The 10,435-nt window shown below is 40.4% G+C and overlaps 1 pseudogene; it reads left to right on the top strand.

Moving 5' to 3' along the window:
* Positions 1 to 439: 439 nt before the first annotated feature.
* On the top strand, positions 440 to 2,221 carry LOC148546598 (uncharacterized; annotated as a pseudogene).
* The last annotated feature ends 8,214 nt before the right edge of the window (positions 2,222 to 10,435 follow it).

Raw genomic sequence — 10,435 nt, 5'->3', positions numbered from 1 at the left:
TATCTAGGGTTTGAAGGCTGGCTGGGGTTTGTGGGGTTGCTCTATTTAACCCGAAAGAACAGGGATGAAACAGGGAGATGTATGCAGGATTGGAAAAATATGTTTTCTTGTGGTGATTTTTTTTAATGCATTAGTAGGCTTTCAAATTCTGCCTGTATTAAGTGAAAATTCAAAATTTCTTGCAGACGGAAGAGAAGTCGGACATCATGTTTCATCATGGGGGTGACTTAAAAAAAATGCAGAAGGGATTATGGTATATTCTCCGGACAACAAGGCCTGTTTAGGTGATCTAGACACTGATACTCTAGATGTCTTCTACATATGGAACTACCATAAGGAGCTTAGGTACAATGACATAAAATAGTGCTGGTGGCATGTTCCTAGAAAAGGCTTGGATAATGGGTTGAGAAATGTAAACAATGACAAAAAAATAAGAGAGATGGTGAATTGTGCTAGGACAAATGAGGGATTGATTGATGTATATTTCGAGCATGGAGTGTCAGTGCCTGAGGTGTTAGAGGGAGATAACACAGTTGTGTACTTGGATGACAATGGTGGAGAGGGGTGTAATACAAGTACAGATGCTGATGTGAGTCCCCCACTCAATGAGACTCATGCACTCATAGTTTCTCCTATCCCGAAGGTTGTACCCAATAGTTCTTGCAAATCCAGTCCAAAAAAAAAAAAAACAAAACAAAACATCTCCACGGCAATCACAACCATCACACTCCAAAACCAAGATGCCTACAAAAAACACTAATCCTCCCAAGACAACCAACTCTCCCAAGAAGACCAACCCCCCAAAGCCCACCAAGCCCACTAAGCCCACCAAGCCCACCAAAACCAGCCAGCCCACCAAGCCCAGTCAGAGCTCTAAATCAAATAAGAGCAACAAGCAGAAACTGTCCAAGAGATCAAGTATTTGTAGGAGACCCTGTACATGGTCTGCTGCTAGAGAATTCAGGAGCAAAGTGTTTAATAATAAAGTTTCCTTTGATGTATCTTCTGACTCCTCTGACAGTGAAGAGGATAGCCTGTTTAAGCCAGGTTTGGATGAGGGTAATTCCTCTGATTCTGAGGCTGCAGGGAATGATCCTAAAAGTGGGAGTAGGATTAGGAGAAACATGGTACATGCAGCGGTGGGTAAGAAAAATATTAATCCACTAGGTAAAAGGGAAGGAGAAGATATTTCATGAAGACGATGCTTTGGTGCAGGAGGTGAGTGACGCTGAGGTTGACCTTGGGTTCGTGGGTTGTGTTCGTGAAGGTGCAGAGGATGGACTAGACCCAGGTGTTGACTCAGATGGCACCAATTCTTGGCACTCAGCGGAGATGAAGACGCCTCCAAACTCAGAAGATGAGCTGGAGGAAGGAAATGATTCTGAAGAGGCATCTCCGCTCTTTAGGGAAGGTGCAAGGTTTGGAGAGCTTCATCTTGAGGTTGGCATGAAGTTCGGAACGAAATGGGAATTTAGAGAAGCTGTGAGGGAATACACAATCTAAAAGGGTAGAAGCATAAAGCTAGTGAAAAATGATAACATAAGGTGCAGGGCGGTGTGTAAGTTCAAAGAATGTCCATGGGTGGCTTATGCATCAAGAGACCATGAAGACACCTGTTGGCAAATTAAGACCTTCAACGATGACCACACTTGTCCAAGAGAGGACAAGAATAGGGCTGCCAATAGGAATTGGGTATGCAGCAAGCTTATAAAGAAGGTGATAAAGTATGCAAATTTTAGACACTGCGAGGCTACAACTTACTTCAAGACACGGTTTGACTTGACACTGAATAAGAATTCAATATCCAGGGCATTAATGGATGCTAGAAGTGTATGAGGATAAGAAAGAGCAATATAGGATGGTTAGGGATTATGGTATGACGCTGTTGAAGACTAATCCCAGTTCCACTGTACAAATATGCACCACCCCCAACCAGATGGTGAAGTTACCTTTGATAGGATGTATATATGCTTAAGAGGCTGTAAAAATGGGTTCAAGGCTGGTTGCCGTCCTCTGATAGGTCTGGATGGCACTTTCCTGAAGACAAGGTTTGGTTGCCAGATTTTGTCAGTCGTGGGGTTAAATACAAATCACCATATCTATGTAATAGCCTAGGCTATTGTCAGAGTGGAGAATACAGAGACATGGAGATGGTTTCTTGAGCTACTTCATCAGGACTTGGGTTACTATAAAGATCATGACTGGTGCTTTGATGATCTGAATGATTGATGGTTTAGAATTCACAATAAATTCTCGTTGCAAGTATAGTTTCTAAACCAAGCAATAATCCTTTCATACAAAAAAACTTGTTTGTCACTTAAGCAAACCCAATAAAATTTTATAACCGAAGTATTGAAATCTCGGGTTGTCTTCTCAAGGAATTGCAGGGCAGTATGATTTATTATTGGTTATGAAAAATGTAGAATTTTTGAGTTTTTGAAATAAGGAACAAGTAATTTAAATGGCAAGAAAAATAAATAAATTAATAATTAGAAAATCTCTTGGCAAGGTATGAGAATTGAAATTTCTATCCTAGTTATCCTTATCAGGTGTGATGAGAATTGAGTTTTAATCCCACTTAGTTAACCCTTACTAAAGCAAAGGAAAGTCAAGTGGACTAATTAATTTGATCCTCAAGTCCTAGTCAACTCCTATGGGAAGACTAGCTTTAGAGCGATCCAAATCAATCGGCGACTCCAATTTCAATCAACAGCTGAGTTTGACAACTCAAGTATTGCCAATCACTTAACCAAAGCCAAAAGGGGAAATAAATCTTAAATTAAATTAAAAATATCTACCACATAAATAAATCAAAGCAATTCTTAATTCTGAAATATCTCAAAATATATTAAATAGAACATTTAAATCTCAACATGGGAATTCATAAATTAAATTGGAAAAATAAATAAAAGGAACATTGAACCTGTGATTGAAGAAATAACCATAGAATAAGAGGAATCCTAATTCCTAAAACCTAAGAGAGAGGAGAGAGCCTCTCTCTCTCTAAAACTACATCTAAATCTAAAATTATCAATTATGAATGTTGTGTATGTTGTGTTGCACGTTGTTTTTTTATTCCTCCATTCTCTGGCTTATATTCTGTGTTTCTGGATTTGGAATTGGGCCGAAAAAGGGTCCAGAAATCGCTGGGGGCATTTTCTGCAGATTTTTGTACGTGGCGTCTGTCACGCGAGCGCGTGGGTCACGCGTATGCATTATTTGTGTTCTGCTTAAGGCACGCGTCCGCGTCAGTCACGCATTCGCGTCGATGCCATTTCGTGCTAGGCACGCGTCTGCGTCATCCATGCGTACGCGTCGCTGCCCTTTCTTCAAAGCTCCATTTTTGTGATTTTCTTCCATTTTTGTATGTTTCCTTTCTGTCCTCTAAGCCATTCCTGCCCTATGAAGCCTTAACACACAAATCACGGCATCGAATGGTAATAAAAGATAATTAAAATTAATACTTTTAAAGCATAGGAAACATGTTTTCACACTTATCACATAATAAGGAAGGAAAAGTAAAACCATGCAATTCATATGAATAAGTGGGTGATGAATTGATAAAAACATTCAATTTGAGCACAAGATGAATCATAAAATAGGGGTTTATCAACCTCCCCACACTTAAACAATAGCATGTCCTCATGCTAAATCCAAGAGAAAGAGTAAAGGTTGAATGGTGGAATTTTATGCAATGCAATCTATTCTAAATGCAAGCTACCTAAATGAATCATGCAATTCTAATTACTATCCATTTATATATATAGAGCTTTCATGTTGTTAGTTTGATTCATAATTTCAAGGAATCATATATGCATAGCCAAACCTAAATCATGTTAAAGTACTTTCACAATTGAGTTGGGTTAAGATATTTCACAAACTTGCAAGACAATTAAATAATTAAATCTGGATATATGGAGATGAGCTATTGAACCCTCATTGGATTTGTGTTTACTCTCTATTCACTCAGTGTTTGGGGTTAATCACTCTATTCTTTTCTATTCATGCTTTCTAAAACTATTTTCTTCATCTAACCAATCAACAAATATATAATGTATGCATACAGACATCATGAGGTCTTTTTGAAGGTTGTAATGGGGCCAAGGTAAAGGTGAGGATATATAAGGCTAAATGAGCTAATAATTGAATCCTTAATTAGTCTAAGATCTCACCTAACATATACATACTCTATATATAATTAAAATTATGCTTAGCTTCCCATGATTTTTCCACTTTTGTATTGCATACTCATATACCAAGTTTATTTTGTTTTTACCTCCATGTGTATTGATTCCTTTACTAAACTTATCATTGGAGCGATTTTGTCCCCTTATTTAATTACTTAAATAAATAAAAATATAATTTTTTTTGAAACATAAACATAAGATTTTCAATGCACATGGTATTTTCATTTATTTTGGTTTCATATGATTATGCTCCCAAAATCCTGATTATTTTATTAATTTAATCCTTTCCTATCAACCCATGTTTTCACGTTTCCCCACACTTAGTGTGTATCACAATTCCTATCTTAAGCTAACCAAGGATTCAACATAGAATTTTTAATTTGTTTTTCTGCTTAAGGCTAGTAATGTGGGTATGGAACAAAAGGGGATTAAAAGGCTCAAGGGGGCTAACAAAGGTGATGTAGGAGGTAGGCTTATTTGGGATATGTAAGGGAAAAATTCAAATGATGGCCTCAATCATATGTGGGTATGTATCTACATTTTATATTGGACATATAGATTAAAACAAAGTAAAGATTACAAGTATAGAAAAGAAGTGCGAAACACACAGGAATGAAATTTATGGTTAAATGTAACCATACAATTAAGCTCAAAAAATCACGGGTTGTGTGTTCATTGGTTCAAAAACAATATATCAGTTATGTATGTCATGCAAGTAGAAATCAAGAGTTCCCATTATTCTCAATGTGAATCTTAGGATGGCTCTTATAAAATTTAATGTTCTTCCTTGAAGAAATGTTGTTAACTAACTCACATTTGTTGCTATATATATACAGTGTTTGGATTGTTGTGATTCTGTTATACTAACGTCTCTAGTTTACTCTTTTTATTTTCAATTAATCCAAATTATCGTATGCTAAAAGGGTAAACTAAGCTAACTAGTCCATATTTTCTATATCACAACTTAATAAGCTAAAAGTGCAACTAAACTAGATATCTAAGATAAATATATAAACCAAAGTGCAAAATGCAGAAATACAGTAAAAATACAGAAAAATGTACAAGTACTGAAAGATAAACAAGATAAGATAAAATAAAAATAAAAATAAAAATACAGAAAAATAAGCAAAATAGGATAAAAAGAGAGTCTGAAAAGTAGTTCACCAAAATAAAGTTTGCCAGAGATGGTGACCTCCCCACACTTAAATAATAGCATCGTCCTCGATGCTCACTCAAGCTGGGTGTGAAGAAGTGGCATCTTCGGAGGGATGTGCAGCAGGTGTCTCTGTGGTGATTTGAGGCTTTGCAGTCTGTATGAGTGTCGAAAGGTCTGCCTGCTGAAGTGGAGGCTCTGTCTACAGAGGGACCTCTGGATCAGCCGGCTGTATCTGATAGGGCTCCTCATCGTGTGGTGTAGCCTGCTCAGGTCCTGCCTGCTCAGCTTCTGCATGTGCCTCCTCCTCATGATCGTCCGCCTCCGCATCAGATGGCTTAGAAGGGGTGTCAGGCTTGGAGGGGATGTCGTGGTGGCCAGATCGGATCATCAACTTTAAGTGCTCGTAGCGTCGCTTGTTGCGATGCTCCATACGATCCAATCGTGCGAAGAGTCGGTGCACGAGGTCATAAATGGGCTCTGAGGCAGGTGAGGGTGCAGTGGTGGCTGGTGGGGCAGTGGATGCAGAAGGGGCAGCAGAAGATGTAGCTGCCTCAGCAGAGGCAGTGAAAAATGGAGGTCGGTAGCCCAAAGCCTGAAACTTCCTGCTGTGAGGGATGATCTCTTGCAGTCTGCTGCGGTTGGCTTTTCATCAGCAATCTCCCAGGGCACCTCAGCTCGGCGGCCCAGCTGAGTAATCAAGTATGGAAAAGGGAGGGTGCCTCTGACATGGACTCTGACCATGTAGTACCGGATGAATCGGGGGAGATATATGTCCTTTCCCTCCATCACACACAAGATGAGGGTAATCATAGCAGCTGGCACCTGCGTCTCATGAGTGCTCGGCATCACATAGTTACTTAGAATTTGCTGCCAAATCCGAGCCTCATCATTCAGATAGATAATTTTTATTCCTTTTGGGGCCACTGTGGACTTGCCCATGACCCATGGGGTAGTAGGATCAAGGGCTATAGTCCTCTTGACTGCGTCCCAGTCAAATCGCATGAATCGCATATCCTCTTCAGCTTTTTGGTAACCATCTGGCTGATTCGATTTAGGTAGGAGTTGGAGGATTTCTTCTATTGCTTCTTCAATAACTAGAATCTGCTTGCCTCAAAGCTGTACTGCATCTAGGGATGTTTTGATGTAGTTACAGTAGAATTTTCTGACCCAGGATGAGTTGACTTTAGTCAGGTTCCTTTCCAAGTAGAACCAGCCTCTCTGTTTAATTTGTTCTGAAGTGTATTGTTTGAGTTCTTCTGGAATTTTGAGGGTCCTTTCCAGGTATAGGTTTCTGGAAGTGGCAAAAACTGGATACTTAAGCTCACAGTATCTGTTGGTAAACTTGATAGGGTCTGTGGCAGGCAGTAGCTGATCGGCCTTTTCCTGCAGGGTAAAGTTCTTTTTCCGTCAGGAATCGTCATGAAGGATATCGAATATAGAGGTAGAGGATTCTCCTCCCTTTTTTTTCAGTGGTTGCTTTACCCTTTCCTTTACTTTTAGGATCAGACATCCTGAAAAGCAGAAATTCCATGATACAGTTTAAGAACTAAAGCAGGAAAACAAGTAAGCAAATAGGAATATATCAATAGAAGCATAGATTGGCAAAAGAGGAATAATGTGGCAATGTAAGCATGAATTGAGTTAATTTGATGTAAAATTTTAGATTGTATTCAAGTTAAAAGTTGGAGAAGAAAAATCACAATCCACAATCTTTGATGTGCGGAATTGTTTGTTAATTAGGAATAACACTAAACATGCCTTGAAGTGGTTTTAAAGTGGTTAGTTGAAAACTAAAAAGTTAGAAAGTTAAAAGTGGTTAAGAGTTAAAAATGAAGTTAAAGTCAGTGGCATGGTGTTGTGGTTCCCAATAACTAAAATTGCACAAATTTGAATAGTAAATAACTCATATTTAAGTTAATATTGCATATAATTGATGAGGAAGCATAGAAAAGAATGGCAAAATTTAAGTGAAGTCATTGATAATTTGATTTAATCAAATAAGGGAATCAGAAAGAATAAGAAAGCTAGCCCTGCATTCATGAATTGCTTTGGGTAAAAATAATTAGTGCAAACTTAGAAAGTTCCAAAACTAATGCATGAAAGGAAGTGGAGTGAAATAATATGCTGAAAAAAATTGGGCAGCATTTCGTCTAAAAATTGGACATTCCCGAGTAATAATCAGCAGCAAAAATAGTTCATATGATAATAAGAAAATGCAGAAAAGAGTAACAAGTAGTAATTCATAGGAATTCAAAATAAACAACTCAATCTGCATCAAAGAAAAGTAAAGAGCAGCATATGAACAGCATTATCATCACAGCATATTCGAAATTGCGAAACAGATTAAACAATTAACAAGAACGGCGCAATTATCAGGCCTAAATCTACTAACCACATCCTAGCTACCTAACCACCTAAAATCCACTATGATCATGCATCTCTAACTATCCTAATATGAACATAATTTGAAAAACTAACTAACTAATCAACGGAAAAAAAATTCAGTGTTCGGCGGAACCTGGTGTGCAGAGGAACAAGAATTAGGGCGCAAAGAGATGGTGTTGGTGGTGGCAGTGACGCGGCAGCGCTGGGAGGCGGCACGACGGCGGTTCGGTGGAGGCAGTGTGGCTGTGTGGTGGGTGTGGGTTTAAGGGGGTTTTGGGGTAGGAGAGGAAGAAGGGGGGCGAGGAGGGTGAGGGTTATGGGGGGTGGTAGTTGGCCGGAGGTCCTGGGAAGTGACGGCGGCGCTGGGAGGCTTGGGGACGGGGTAGCGCGGCAGTGGGGGAGAAGGGTAGTGGAGTGGAGGAAGAAGGGAAATGGGGGTGGTTCCGGCGAGGGTGGCGCGGCTGTTCTGGTCGGCAATGGTGGGGCGGCTCGGTGAGTGGTGGTGGTGATATGGTGGTTGGGGGGAAGGAGAAGAGAGAGTGCAGAGGGGGAGAAGGGTTTTGGGGACGCGAAATAGGTAGGGTTTCGCGTGGGTTGGGGTTAGGGTATTTGAATCCACGCAAACGCGTGGGGCGCACGATCGCGTGATTGATGGATAATGAAAGTGACGCGTATGCGTATGGCATGCGTACGCCTTGCTCAGAATTGTGCTAAACACACAATTCCAGCGTCGTTTTGGCGCAACTCTCTGTTTCCAATCAGGGGGCAATGATTTCCATGCAACGTGTACGCGTCGCCCACACTTTCGCGTGGTATGTGTGATGTGAAAGTGACGCGTTCGCGTCACTTATGTGAACGCGTGGCCCAATTTGTGCCTAATACACCACAATCTCACGATTCCAGCCCAACTTTCTGGGCGTTGGATTTTGACGCCGATTTGCAATCGACGCCCATGCGTGGCCCATGCGCACGCGTGGTGTTTTTTTTTTTTTATGCAGGATGCAAAATGCAATGATAGTGTGGATGCTATGAATAATTCCAGGTTCAATAAAAATAGAATAAAATAAAACTCAAAAATAAACAGAACGAAATAAAATTAAAATTAAAGAAAAGGAACGATCATACCATGGTGGGTTGTCTCCCACCTAGCACTTTTAGTTAAAGTCCTTAAGTTGGACATTTGATGAGCTTCCTGCTATGGTGGCTTGTGCTTGAATTCATCCAAAAATCTCCACTACTGTTTAGAATGCCAACAGCCTCCGGGGTCCCAAACTAGGCATGTAAAGCCCTTGAGCAAATTCAAATAGGTTTTCAGGCTCCCGGGGTGCTGAATATTAGAATAGATTCCAGGATCCCAAACCTGGCTTTTATATCCGCCTTTGTCTCGATCTATATTTTTCCAGCCGGGCGGTTTGAAAGTTGTATTCTTACCAAGGTGACCAAACATCTTCCGAGACCTATTCAATCGAACTCGAAACTAATCCCTACACTTTAAAGTGAAGCGTGGAACCTCATTGAATCTTGCATACCAGCCTTGAGCACGAACCATTTCCCTTTTACTCTTAAAGTCGCAAAGAGCTTTAAGCTGGCCATCTATTTCAAGCAAATCATATTCAATTGGAAAAGTAAAGATAAAGGCTAAGGATTTTAACCACTTGAAATTTGTATTGGATGGTAATGGCCTTGGAAAAGGTGTTTCCAGTGGTTTTGTAAGCTCTACTCCCTTGTGTTCTTCTATGAATTCCTTCACTTCCTTGCAAACTTCTTCAACGGCAACCGCGTTTTGATAAAGGTCTTCGATATCTTCCTCATCACTCAAGTCATAATTTGGAGGTTGAGAGAAGTCTACCTCTGTATCATCTTCATATTCACTTGGGGAAGATTCTTCAATCTCAACGAATTCACTTGCGGATGCAAGTTCATTACTAGGAGAACTTGACTTGTGATTATCATTATCAAGGAAACTCGCTTCTTGAGTTGTTCCGTCCAGTTCTTCATAAGATACCTGCTTTGGGGACTGTGCACTATCCTCCTTAGCATCAATTGCAAATTTCTTGACAGAATTCTCCACAATTCTGAATTCCCATGGAGGTTCAACATCTCCTAAGTCTTCAACCAATTCTTTTTCTTCGATAATTTCAGCTTCCTCCACTTGTTCCAGTACAAAATCATGCTCCTTACTGCCCATTGGAGTTTCTAGTATCTCCTTCATACTACGTTCTTCATTAGATTGTCTACATGAAGCCATGTGGGTTTCTTGAGTGTCCGAACGTCGGGAAGGTAATCGATTGATTGCTTGCTCCAGTTGGTGAAGGGTTGCATGAAATTTTTCCACTGTTTCCTTGAGTTGCTCCCTTGATTCTTGGGTTGATGGATATGGACATGGTGCATAAGGACGTGGTGGTTCTTGGGAGTAATTGGATTGGAATTGGGGTGGGTATGGGTTAGGGTCATACGGAGGTGAATGGTGGTAGGAGGCTTGTGAGTATGGTGGTTCATAGCTATGTTGAGGAGGTGGGTTATAGGCGTATGGTGGGGTTTGTTGGTAACCACAAGGGGGTCCACCATATCTATCATCTTGGTATGCACCTCGAAATGGCTCTTGACTGTAGTAATTTGGTGGGTGTTGGTTGTCACGAAAGGGTCCACCATAACTATTGTCTCGACATGCATTGTTGAATGGTCGTCGTCCATGGTACGTTGGAAG

This window comes from Arachis ipaensis, chromosome B9 (genome assembly GCF_059453495.1).
Source record: "Arachis ipaensis isolate K30076 ecotype BB chromosome B9, ASM5945349v1, whole genome shotgun sequence".
Classification (NCBI taxonomy): domain Eukaryota; kingdom Viridiplantae; phylum Streptophyta; class Magnoliopsida; order Fabales; family Fabaceae; genus Arachis; species Arachis ipaensis.
The sequence above is the reverse complement of the archived record's forward strand: the minus strand, read 5'-3'. Positions and strand labels throughout refer to the sequence as shown.